Raw genomic sequence first — 14,360 nt, 5'->3', positions numbered from 1 at the left:
GAGTTGCATTGGCTGCAGTGAGTGCTTGTCATTCCATACTTCAGAGAAACATAGGGTATCTTTTAGTCTGCAGAAATAAATGCTTAATCCCTCTTTATCACTTTGTAGTGAGATCATGGGAAAACAACAGCCCAAATTGAATCTTGGATGTGATCTGAGTAATCCTGATTCCCCTGAACTCTAAGAACTTCTAACATTGAGGCTTACACTGTCCTAACCATGTGCCTAGGTGCTTTGCACATATTGATGTATTTATTTCTACAATCATCCTATATTGCAGGCAATACTGTTAACCCCAAATTTACAGAAAAGAAAAATAAAAAATGGGATGTTAAATAACTTATCTAAGATTACAGGGCTGGTAAACAGTGAGAATTTGGCTCTGTACTGGGGTCCTTAACCCATACACAACACAACTTCTGGCAGACAATGTGTGAAAAAGATTCAAATCAGTATTATATGAAGAATTACTATAATACATTTTATTTCCAAAGATGATAAAAATTTTGGTCAAAAAATGAAATTGCTTACCAGACTGGGCCATACTTAGCCTCCACTTTACTAGATTCTATTTAGTCGCTAGCTGAAGATCCTTGATTTTCTGTAATCATTAGCAAAGTAATGGTGACAACTACACGCTGCCGCCTAAGAATGGACTGTGGCTGTTTTCAGGGCTGACATATGTCCCCCCGTTCTCTGTAGTAAGCCAGGAGGACTGTGGGCAGAAATTGGAAGCTTTTTGTGCTGCCGTGTTTAAAATGCAAGTTTCACTGTCTGGGAGAGAAATGAGTTGAAGAGTCTTAATGCAAACCCTCGTTCTGCTCTTCAAGCAGCTGTGAGCCTGGCAGACCCCGTAGGCAGAGAAAGGACTTGCACGGGCCACTATGATACATATTCAGTAGCAAAGAACTTGATTCTGCACCTTGCTGGTTACAGATGCCAGATTGTGAGCGATCGATAGAGAACCTTGTTAATGATGTGGAATTCACTTCTGGCATGCTCTGCACAAATACATATGCAATATATTATTAGTGCCTTCAACAACAGGCCTGTCCAGATGTGATTTAATTTGAGGTCTGATTATCTTTTCCTCTTTGTACCTTTATAATTGGAATATTGTTGATCAGATTCTGGTTTTAATAAAAATAGCAAAGCATTTTTTCTGAAACAATTTATTTGGCAACAGACAGCAGGTTATCAGAGGGTGGAGGGAAAGAAATGACAGTAGATGTTAGGGTAGCCCAGGGAGAGCATCTTGGAGAGTTCTGGAGTCTATGTTTTTAAGTAACATGGCAGGAAGTGTGGTGGAGAAGGGGATTATTTTTGGACAGTATTAGAGAAGATGTATTTATATAGATTTCTTTCCAAATGCTGAATCCAATCATCATCTCATAGGCAAATGCAGAGTCTTAATGCCAAATGTTGATTTAATATTTGAGTCTGAGACTTGCAGTAAAAAGGCTGAATTGCATTAGAAGAGCTGGACTAGAACTGGGTAGACACGGAAACCTAATACCACAGCAAATAAATCTGGCAGTACAATTTAAAGCTGAAAAGAAATAGAAAGATAAATGATGGCATAAAAGATTCACAGGGGCGTTTTTAACTGAACTGCTAAATATTTTAAAACATAATAGCCAAGGCCATTTTGTATTAGAAATCCAAATGAGTGGAGCTCTCCATTTATTAAATTTAGTTCACTCAGTGTTTATCAAGCTTGTTCTTTCTGAAAGGTACAGTACTAGGGATTGGAATACTAGAATGTTGCTCAAGGAAGTGACTAAACAGTAGGGGAGATAGGCAAGTTATAGGAAAAATACTGTGCTAATGAGACATCCTAGATTTTCATTCCTGCAAGACCACTTTAAGGAAGATGTCTATAGGTGTTGCTTCCAGCTAAGTTCTCTTGTCTATTTTTAAATGACCCAGTGGCCTGGAGTGCAAAAAAGGAGCTTTCCAGCCAGACATTTATCTATTGTCTAGCGTAAGGAGGCCAGTGATCTACTATTAAGTGGCCTCTCCATATTAGGCAGGAGCTAAGCCACTTCATCAGATCACAACTTTTGTTGTAGTGTTGGGCTCAAGAGTGAGTACACAGAAGCCAGGCAGCAGTAGAAGCACAATGCAAAAGGGATCACATTGAGAGATTGACTTTTTGTAATGGAGCAGAGTCCAAATATGGTTGCCCCAGAAGACCATGTTGTAAACCACTACTCTTACATTTCTGGAAAGCAGTACATTCCATAAAAACAGATATTTCACCTTACCCTTGGTAGTGGAGTATGAGAAGGATCCAAAAAGATGATAAGATGATAAGCAGAGATATTTTTAACTTCAAAGGAAATTAGAGTGGTAGAATAAACTTCTTAAACCCTGAAAGAATTTGTGAATGGAGGAATTTGTTGATATGCTCAAGATCACTGATAATGCAAAAGAAAAAGAACACTTGCGAGAGAATCTACATTACAGCAGGCTTTATTTAATTGAACATTTTCAAACTTAAAAATCCAGCAATAGAACTAGAAGAAGGGGTCAGCGCTGCAGTGCTGGCATCCCATATGGTTGCTGGTTCGAGTGCTGGCGGCTCCACTTCCTTTTCAGCTCCCTATTATGGCCTGCGAAAGCAGTGGAAGATGGTCCAAGTCCTCGAGCCCCTGTACTTTCATGTGAAGCCCCAAAGAGGTGCCTGGCTCCTGGCTTCGGATCTGCACAGCTCTAGTTGTTGCAACCATCTGGGAAGTGAACTAACAGTTGGAAGACCTCTCTCTCTTCCTCTGCCTCTACCTCTCTGTAACTCTGCCTTTCAAATAAATAAATAAATGCTAAAAAAAACAAAAACAAGCAAAAAACCCAACTAGATGAAACATTTAGCAGGCAAAATTTGAGGCATTTTTTCTGGGCTTACCCTGAGCCTAGTAAACCACTGATGAATATGACAAAGCAAACACCCCCCAGGCACACCCCTAATAAAGTCGCCTATAAAGTCCTGGCTCCTGGCTTCAACCTGGCTCAGCCCTGACCCTTGTGGCGCTTTGAACCAGCAGATGGAAGCACTCTCTCTTTCTTCCTCTCTTTCTCTCAGCCCTCTTCCTCCCCTCTCTCTCTTTTTCTCCTTCTGTTGCTTGAACGCTGACCTTCAATTAAATAAATAAATCCAACAAAAAAAGCGAGTATATTTTCCCCAGGTGTTTCTACTCAACCCACAACTACAGGCTGCTCCAGCCATGCTTCAGGGAGAGGGGTATGGGCCTGAAATAGGGAATCCTTCTCTGACTGCCATTCCAGATTGTGCCATCCTGACTATGGGTGGCAGACAGGCCAGGAATGCAAATTTGGTTTATAGATTGAATAATCATGTACTGAAATTTATATGTAACAAAAGGTAAAAGGTAAAACTCTGGGGGCTGGTGCTGTGGCGCAGCAGGTTAAAGCCCAGGCCTGCTGCATGGGCATTCTATACGGGTGCTGGTTTTAGTCCCGGCTGCTCCACTTCCGATCCAGTTCTCTGCTATGGCCTGGGAAAGCAGTAGAAGATGGCCCAAGTTCTTGGGCTCCTGCACCACATGGGAGGCATGGAAGAAGCTACTGGCTCCTGACTTCAGATCAACTCAACTCTGACCATTGTAACCATTTGGGGAGTGAACCAGCAGATGGAAGACCTCTCTTTCTCTCCCTCACTCTCTCTCTCTCTCTCTCTCTCTCTCTGTAACTCTGTCAAATAAATAAAACAAATCTGTAAAAAAAAAAAAAAGGTAAAACTCTTGTCCATAGAAGTATTTGTGTGTGTATAAAACTCCAGTACTTTGAAATATTTAATTAAAATCTTCAATTGATGAGATTTATGCTTATTTTTTAGATACTTTTTTTTTTAATTTGAGAGGAATAGTGACAGAGAGATTGGCAAAATGATAGACCGAGAGAATTCCCATCCATTGTTTCACTCCCCAAAAGCATAGTACCTAGAGTCACTAGAGTCAGGAGTTGGAAATCCAAAGCAGAACTCCCATGTGGACAGCAGGGACCCAACTCCCTGACAATCCCGTGCCTCCCAGGTTCTGCATTAGCAGAAAACTGAAATGAGGAGCCAGAGCCAGGACTTTAACCAAGATACTCATACATAAGACATAAGCATCTTACCCTATATCTTAACTTGTAGAACAAACAACATCCCCCTGTTCTTGTACTTCAAGCAATAAAGAAAAGAAATAGAAACAAGAAGGAAGAGGGGGAGGCAAAGTGACATGTGGTGACTGCTGAATTCAGACAAGGAAAAAAAGAAAAGAAAGAAAAAGAATCAATGGAAAATTATGCCTCTCTGCATTGAAGTATGAAAGTAAACTTGTACTTCAGAGTAATAGTTTCAACATCAGATATTTAAATTGAAAAATGTGATTCTCAATGGCCTAGAGAATTTAGGTTACCAAACATCTGAAAATCTTAAAAAAAGCATATGCAGGAATTCTTTGATTCTCTGGTTTGTACTGATGATGGAAAAGTTCAATTCCTTGAAAAATTTATGGTTAGCAAAAGGTCAGTAAAACAATCATCATCATTTCTACAGAGATTTCTTGGAAGCAGCTAATCTCTTTGGCCCAGATCTTCCACGTGAGATTTTATGAAGCAAGTATATGAGTCATGAGAAGTGTCACTGTGAGTACAATTATTTTCAACGACTTATTTTCAGTGCCCTTTTTCGGGCATCTGTGTTGTGGTGCAGCAGGCTCAGCCACTGCTTGAGACATTCATATCCCATATTGGAGCCTTGTTGGAGTCCTGCCTGCTCCACTTCCAATCCAGCTCCCTGCAAATTGAGAAACCAGTGAATTATGGATAAAGCATTCTGGCCCCTGACACCCATGCAAGGAATAAATCAGAAAATGAAATATATCCCTTTCTCTCTCTATCACCCTGCCAAATAAATCAATAAATTCTTTTTAAAAAGAGCTACCTTTCCAAAATGTAGTAATATCTAAGAGATCTTGTTTACTCCTTGTTTTCTTTTTCATATTTTTTGTATCTTAAAAGTAGGTGTAGATTATAGAAATGTGTGAAAATAGAGAAAGCATAAACTAACTCTTATCCCCTTATCCTCCCCAATAAAATCATTCCAATTTATTTTTTAAAATTCCATAGTTAATGCAACAAAAAATATACATGAACTTGCTTCTATGCTTTGTTACAGAAAGCAAAGACAATTGTCCCATCACTGACTTTGATATCTGGAATTCTGTGAAATTAAAGTCAAACAAGCACTTTTCATCCTTGTGCCATAAATTTTAAGACACTTGAAAAAGCCTGTACTCCTGTTACAGCAAGGTGACTAATTCAGAAAATGCTTATTGAACTTGACTAGGAGTGCCCAGTTAGCCAGTGCTCAGGAATAGTCCTATTGCTCTCAGCGCTGCTTTTAATCTAAGAAATCTTGCAACACTGAGAATGCAACATTCAAATAAGGCTGTTGAGACAGATGAGGACTGTAGTTAAAAAACTTTGCTTTAAGAAATGCAAAGCTTTGATGAGTAGCAACCTCATCCTTTGAATCACAACTTGGCAGCCATGCAAGGACCTACACATGCAAAATGTTCATGTATCCATACCCTAAAAGAGACAAGGGCTGAGCATACACAATCCCCAATAAACAAAATGGGGCTAGAGGAAGCTAGGCCAGAGCTGTGCACAAAGTCACTTCTGTTTAGTGAGGTTTATTTCTCCCTAAAAGTTTCTACTTAGGAGATCCAGAGAACTGGGAGAACAATCTAGTGGAGTAGTGATTCTGTGAATTCTGAGCTATTCATAGTTTTGGCCCTGAAGCTGAAACCAATATACAGGAGGAGATACCAGGTAACAGAGTGGGGCTCCATCTTCATTGTCCTGATCTACTCACACAATTCGTAAAGTTTACAGAAATTATCTGACTCATTTTTAAGTAGTTTTATTACATTGCATAACTAGAGAGGACACCATTCACACTGAATAGAACTGGTGTTGTCAGAGATGGTACATTCACTAACCAGAAATTGGGGTCCTTTGGAGAGTTTCCCCTAAATATTTATCAAGTCTAGACTCTCAGTTATTCACTACAAAAGCTATTATCTTTTGTATAAAAATTAACTTGAAGACAGAGAGAGAGAGAAAGAAAGAGATTTCCCATTTGATGATGCATTCCTTAAATGCCTGCAACAGCCAGGGATGGGGTCGTATCAAATCATCGAGCCAGAAACTGAACCTGGGTTTCTCACCTGGTTGGCAGTGACCCCACTGCTTGAGCAATCACCTGCTGCTAAATAGGAAGTATAGTGGCAGGAAGCTGGACTCATGAGTGGAGTAGGGACTTTAACCCAAGCACTTGGATGTGGGATACTTAACCACTATGTCAAATGCCTACTTTTATCAACTTTTTAAAATTATAAGTATAAATATCACAATATTAAATAGGAAAATGTAATTTTAAGAAAACCGTGGATGATGGGGAATAGAATAAGATTCAATTATATGATGTTTACAGTCCAGAACTATAGAAACATATCAAATAATTATCTTCATCAAAGATGTCAAGAAACCAAGGAACAGGCTGGTGCTGCGGCTCACTAGGCTGATCTTCCGCCTGCGGCGCCGGCACTCCAGGTTCTAGTCCCGGTTGGGGTGCCGGTTCTGTCCTGGTTGCTCCTCTTCCAGTCCAGCTTTCTGCTGTGGCCCAGGAGGGCAGTGGAGGATGGCTCAAATGCTTGGGCCCTGCACCCGCATGGGAGACCAGGAGGGGGCGCCTGGCTCCTGGCTTCGGATAGGCGCAGCACTCTGGCCGTAGCGGTCATTTGGAGGGTGAACCAGTGGAAAAGGAAGACCTTTCTCTCTTGTCTCTCTCTCTCACTGTCTAACTCTGCCTGCAAAAAAAAAAAAAAAAAAAAAGAAAGAAACCAAGGAATGAATAAATAGCAATAGGGAAACTAGTTATGATCTATACAAGGGCATTCATTGTCTTTCTCTTTTTTTGAAAGAGTAGGCAATACTCTGAGTGATATCCTTGCCTTCTTTTTCTTTTCTTTTTTTTTTTTTTTTAAAGATTTATTGATTTATTTGAAAGGCAGAGTTACAGAGAGGCAGAGGCAATGGTTGGAGCTGCACCTATCTGAAGCCAAGATCCAGGAGCTTCTTTCAGGTCTCCCAGGTGGGTGCAGGGGCCTAAGGACTTGGGCCACCCTCTATTGCTTTCCCAGGCCATAGCTGAGAGCTGAATCAGAAGTGGAGCTGCCAAGACTGGAACTGGTGCCCATATGGGATGCCAGCACTGCAGGTGACGGCTTTACCCGCTATGCCACAGTGCCAGCCCCTTCTTTCTCTTAAAAGGAAGATACCACATCCAGTAATATTTCTATCCCCTTCTTTCTCTTGTTTTCGCTTTAAAACCTTTTCTTTCAAATTTATTTCTGACAAGTCAGAGGTTGCACAATTAAGAATATTTCAGTGGACTTCCAAGAACATGTAGCATTTTACTAAAATATTTTCTGCATGTAGCCTGCACATTTGACTCTCAGTCTTCCAGAGAGGCTGGCTTCTGGCTTGCTTCTGGTGGCATTGGCCAGATGTTACCAATTTCACAAACAAAATCTGTTTATAGTGGAGGTAAGTAAGATAAGGAGTTGATCTCAAAAAGTCTTTATCTTTTTCATGCATTTCTGCTAACACAGAACTTAGTAGTATTTGCAACTTAGCCTATAAAGCAAAAGCATACTTTGTCTAATACTGTACTGGAAATAGCAATGGGCTTCATCAAGTAGGAAAAGATACATATTCGAGTTGGCATTATGACTCCAGAGTGACTTGTTCAAGTACAGGCACTTCTGTGACAACCAAATATTTGTTTCTCTACCCTCCAGCCCCTTTTTCTGAGAATAAAAATACCACACGAAATGTTTCTGAGAACATAAAATCCCCTCTTTTCATCCAATGATAAGATACAACATTAAAAAGAACTGAGAGAGAGAAAGAAGAGAACAGAAATACAGAGAAAGAGAATGGAAAGGACTAAATTCATCGGAAAGTATTCAGTTTTGCTAGCAATATTAAGAATTGCTGGGCATCTTTTAAGGACTCTACATTTTTCTGTGGGTTTTTCTAATTCTTTGAAACTGGACATGATAAGCTGTGCCTTTGCTTTTTGAGGGTAGCAGACATTTTGATAGGAAAGTCTGCATTGGTTCTGCTTCTCCAATTTTCCACGGTGTGACACTATGAACAATGATAGGTTTCACGGACTTAGTGAAATGTGTTGCTGTCCTCAGCACTTGGCCTTCCCTGCTTGGCAGTATAGGGCTACATGGGGCTCAGCATGCAAACCATCCTGTGTCACACACACCGCCTGCATACACAATTGTGGCTCCCCACACCGAGGCAGGGGTGCCGCTGCCAGTCATGGATTATTCTTTTCTCTATCTGTTTACACAATTTTTTTTTGCATATTTATTCTGGGGATCTTTGAGGTCCTGTAAGGCAGTAAGCTATATCCATTCTTATGGAAATGTGGTGCTTCTGACGAGTACCTGGTCAGCTCCCCCAGCTGTCACTTCCTCTTTTGACAGAGGCCAAAACCTCATCAGACAGGGCCCTCAGTCAAATCTGGATGGAATTAAATTATGTTGGCCCAGACAATATGTTTTCATGCTGTGAATGGATATAGTTCCTCAAACCAGCAGACTGATAGTGAAATTTTACATGTAATAATTTTTGTATTTTTTTCCAACCTGGAGGAGGAAAGACAGGAAAGACAAAGGTAAGGATTTTCATTTTGTCTTCATATATTTTTCAGTTACTTATCTAGCCTACCATTTATAATTCTTACCCACAACCTTCCTCCAGGTGGGTGCAAAGAATATGCTATCTAATGAATGTTCTCTGGCCTCTAGGCCCATGGCCCTTTATGACTAGGTCAATGAGAAGGCTTTCATATTGAAAGGTGACAATCTTCTCTCCTTGCAAAAGAAGCCTGGATATGTACAAATGTTTGGGTTTGTTCTCCTAGAAATCCCAGTCCTGCAATGTCAACATTGTGGCAGGCAGTTGTGTCAAGACATTTTAGACCTTTTCTGTCTGGGAAATGTTCCTTGACTAGGGGATGCTGGCGGAAGATAGGACTGAGGGTGACTGAAATGGCATTTGTCTTTGGAGTTAGACACAGATCTCTCCTCTGAGCAGAAGAGGGGGAGCTGTTGCTGGCAGCAATTGCCTGAGGACAGAAAAAGTTAGTGACATGTCAGGAGCATCCGAAGTATCATATGTCCTAAATATATCTCTCACAGACTGGCTGAGGTCTGCCCATATGTGGGAGTCTTTGCTTTGATTTTAAGAAGTGATACCAGAGGGTGAGCACGTGGAGCAGCAGTACGTCAGTGCTTGGGAAGCCCATCTCCCATATTCCCATTCCATAGCAGAGTGCAGAATTTAAGTCCTGGATATTTGGACTCCAATCCAGGTTCCTGCTAATGCGCACCATGGGAGGCAGCAGATGATGGATCAACCATGTGGGTTTCTATTACCCATGAGAGAAATTACATTGAATTCTAGGCTCTTAGCTTTGGCCTGGACTACTCCGGCTGCTATGGGCATTTGGGGAGTGAAGATCTCTCCCTGTCTCTTTGTGTTGTATGTGTGTTTGTCGGTCTGTCTGAAGTCTCTCTGCTTTCCAATAAAATAAGGGTAATTAAAGATATTATTTTTTAAAGCAGTGGTACTGGGAGTGAGTATTTGCCCTGGTGATTAAGATGCTGGTAACCCTCATCTATTACCTGGTTTCAATTTCCAGCTCTGGTTCCTGAATCCAGCCTCCTGTCAATGCAGACTCTGGGAGGCAGCAGTGCTAGCTGGACTAATTGGATTACCGTCAGTAGGTGAGCGATTTGGTTTGAGTTCTTGGCTGCCAGATTTAGCTTTGGCCCAAACTCAACTGTAGGCATTTGGAGACTGAACCAGCAGATGGGATCTCTCTCTCTGGCTCACTCACTCTCTCTGTGTCTGTGACTTTCAAATAAGTACACATTTTTTTAAAAAAAAATAGTATTTGGGGGCAGATGTTTGGCTTCATGCTTTGTCTGCCAATTAGGAAGCCCACATCCCATAACCAAGCACCTGGGTTTGACTCTCAACTTTGTTTCTGATTCCAGCTTCCTACTGATGCACATCCTGTGAAGCACTGTGTGACTGCTCCAGTAGTTGAGTCTTGGCTACCAAAAAGCAGACCTGGATTGAATTCCTGGTCTCTGGCTTTGACTTAGTCAACAGGGCCAGACATTGCAGACATTTGGGGTGTGAATCAGTGGGTGGGAATCCTTTCTCTCTCTCTCTTTCTTACTGTGTGTCTCTTTCTATCTCTCTGCTTCTTGAATAAATAATTTAAGAAATATATGAAGAACCAAAGCCATATCACTATGAAGAAGGGGAAAAGGCAGCCAATTGTCATGTCATCTTTTCATTTAGAGTTCATCTTTTCTAGAACAAGGTGCAAACAGTTTGAGAATGGGGCTTGCTATGATGTGAGCAGGAAGTATGGTGGACACAATTGTCTCACACTTATATAACAGTGGTAAATATCTTCTAATCTAGTTTCTCTAGACAGTAACCACTGTCATCCAAATATAGGAATATGCCTACATATCATTTTATTATCAAGTAATTCATATTTCATCATTGTTTGGATACTATCTTGCTAGGCTGTTAGAAACATTAACCCCAGTCTTTTGGGGGACACCACCTTGATCCTCACTTCCCAGGGCTGTGTCAGCTTTCTGTATGTATTAAGGCTGAAAGAAGAGATTTTCCTTGGGAGAGGCTTTGGCTTCAGATGGTAAGATATAAAACTCACTACTGGGAGAGTGGCAAGATGGCGGAATAGGAAGGGAGCAAACTGATAGTCCAGGAAGAGACAGTTTAATAAAAGTGGAGATACTGCAGGCTCAAGGAAGAGTAGGGGAAGAAACAGCAGAGGAAGCTCTTCCAGAACTAGTGATTCATGGTGGACCTGCGTGGAGGGTGTGGGAGCCCACGGCTCGGGACAACAGTGGCAGAATCAATGCACCAGCTCTGGAAAGCGAGGTGAGCCGAACCTCAATAGCCCAAGACGCCAGCAGGAAAGCTGAAAGAGAAGACTAGAGGGAAGGAGGCTTGAAACCCCATGGGGAAAAGTTCACCAGGCTAACTATAAGAGAGGAAAAAAAAAAGTGACCAGTACGGACATGAGTTTCTCTCTATACGCTCACCTCTCAAAGACAAGCAAGACAAAGAGCAGGCGCCATTTTGGACATATGTCATAAGCAGGGCAACCTCAGTCAGGACTGCACCCACCCTCAGCCAAACAGAAAAACATGAATCTGGGGGGTGTGAAATAATGGGAGATTAGGACCTAGTGAATGTGTGGTGCTAATGAACTGAGACTGTGCAAAAAGAGGCGGTGGGGGAGAGAACTCATGGGATTCACGTGAGTACTCTCCAGAGACGCTACAATTCGGTAACCTTGGCAACCCAATGGGAGACTGCAGAAGAATTTGAGCCCACACTGAGGGCAGCACAAATTCCCTGTGTAGTCCTTGGGAAAGAGCTTCTGGCTCCTGTGGGTATATCATTCGCCTGCTAACCACCTTCAGTTCCACTCAGCTGTGCGGAGTTACTTCCCTTCTGAATCAAAAAAAAAAAAAAAAAAAAAAAAAAAGGAAAAAAGAAAAAAAAAAAAAAGAGAGAGACATTTACCATGCCTAACCTGGGAGTGTCACCTTTGGCACACCCTTAACCCTGAGGAACCAAACAGAGCTCTCAGGCCACACCCATCTCAAGCCTCTAAGGCTCCATCAAAAGCAGACAGTCCACTTAATACAATCATAGTATAACAAGAAAAAAACACCACAGCAAGGGAAGAAGAATCCAAAGAATATCTCCACAATGCCAAGCAACAAATGCAGAAACCAAGGAAACAAGAACAAAGAAGACATTATGACACCCCTAAATGAACAAATCACCCCAGCCAAGATTATGAAGATGATGAGATGGAAGAAATCCAAGAAACAGATTTCAAAAAAATTATGATAATAACATTTAGAAGTTTTCACAAACAAATGCTTGATATACGGAAATCCTTACTGGACAGGATAGAAAATCTCATTCATGAAATGAAATCTTAAGGAGGAATCAAAATGAAACACAGAAACTAGTAGAACAGGAAAGTGTGATAGTGAAGAGAAATCAAAATGAAATGAAGAACTCAATAGATCAAATGACAAATACATTAGAGAGCCTTAAAAACAGAGTCAGTGAAACAGAAGAGAGAATATCAGACTTAGAAGACAGAGAACAGGAAAGTATACAGTCAAACCAAAGAAAAGAAGAGGAAATTAGAAATCTAAAAAATATTGTTGGAAATCTACAAGATACTATTAAAAAACCTAACATTTGGGTTCTAGGAGTTCCTGAAGGCATGGAGAGAGAGAAAGGATTAGAAGGCCTTTTCAGTGAGATACTTGCAGAGAACTTCTTCTTCCAGGTTTGGAGAAGATCAGAGACATCCTGGTACAGAAAGCTCATAGAACCCCTAGTAAACATGACCAAAAGAGATCCTTACCACGGCACATAGTAATCAAACTCACCACAGTGAAACATAAAGAAAAGATTCTAAAAGGTGCAAGAGAGAAACGTCAGATTACTCTCAGAGGATCTCCAGTTAGACTCACAGCAGACTTCTCATCAGAAACCCTACAGGCTAGAAGGGAATGGTTAGACATAGCCCAGGTACTAAGAGAGAAAAACTGCCAGCCCAGAATATTATATCCTGCAAAGCTCTCATTTGTGAATGAAGGTGAAATAAAGACCTTTCATAGCAAACAGAAATTGAAAGAATTTGTTGCTACTTGTCCAGCCCTGCAAAATATGCTTAAAGATGTGTTACACACAGAAACACAGAAACACGGTCATCAATATGAAAGAAGGTAAAGGATGGAAACCTCACAGCAAAAGATCACAGGAAGTTCAAAACATATATTAGAAAATATAATTGGGAAATGGCAGGGCAAAGTTACTACATATCAATAGTCACATTGAACGTTAATGGCCTCAACTCTCTAGTTAAAAGACACAGATTGGCTGACTGGGTTAAGGAACAAAATCCATCTATTTGCTGCTTACAAGAAACACATCTTTCCAACAAAGATGCATACAGACTGAAACTGAAAGGCTGGAAAAAAATACCATGCCAAAAGAAATGAAAAAAGAGCAGGCGTAGCCATCTTAATATCAAACAAAATAAACTTTAACACAATAACTGTTAAGAGAGACAAAGAGGGGCACTATATAATGATTAAGGGATCCATTTAACAGGAAGATGTAACTATTATAAATGTATATGCACCTAATTACAGGAAACTGGTTTATTTAAAAGGTATGTTAAGGGACTTAAAGGGAGACTTAGATTCCAATACAATAGTACTGGGGGACTTCAGTACTCCACTCTCAGAAACAGACAGATCAACAGGACAGAAGATCAACAAGGAGACAGTAGATTTAAACGACACTATAGCCCAAATGGATCTAACAATATCTACAGAACTTTTCATCCTTCACTTAAAGAATACACATTCTTCTCAGCAGTACATGGAACCTACTCTAGGATTGACCACATACTAGGCCATAAAGCAAGTCTCAGAAAATTCAAAAGAATTAGAATCATACGATGCAGCTTCTCAGACCATAGAGGAATGAAGTTGGAAATTAGCAACTCAGGAATCCCTAGAGCATATGCAAACACATGGAGATTGAACAACATGCTCCTGAATGAACAGTGGGTCATAGAAGAAATTAAAAGAGAAATCAAAAATTTTCTGGAAGTAAATGAGGATAAAAGCACAACATAACAAAACCTATGGGATACAACAAAAGCAGTGTTAAGAGGAAAGTTTATAACAATAGGTGCCTACATCAAGAAATTGGAAAGGCAACAAATAAATGAGCTTCAATTCATCTCAGGGATCTAGAAAATCTGCAGCAAATCAGACCAAAATCTAGTAGGAGAAGAGAAATAATTAAAATCAGAGAAGAAATCAACAGGATTGAATCCAAAAAAAACATTAGAAAAAATCAGCCAAACGAGGAGCTGGTTTTTTGAAAAAATAAACAAAATTGACAACCCATTGGCCCAACTAACTAAAAAAAGAAGAGAAAAGACCCAAATCAATAGAATCAGAGATGAAAAAGGAAATGTAACAACAGACACCACAGAAATAAAAAGAATCATCAGAAATTACTACAAGGATTTGTATGCCAGCAAACAGGAAAATCTATCAGAAATGGATAGATTCCTGGACACATGCAACCTCCCTAAATTGAGCCAG

The sequence above is a fragment of the Lepus europaeus genome, chromosome 9, assembly GCF_033115175.1.
Source record: "Lepus europaeus isolate LE1 chromosome 9, mLepTim1.pri, whole genome shotgun sequence".
NCBI lineage: Eukaryota > Metazoa > Chordata > Mammalia > Lagomorpha > Leporidae > Lepus > Lepus europaeus.
The sequence above is the reverse complement of the archived record's forward strand: the minus strand, read 5'-3'. Positions refer to the sequence as shown.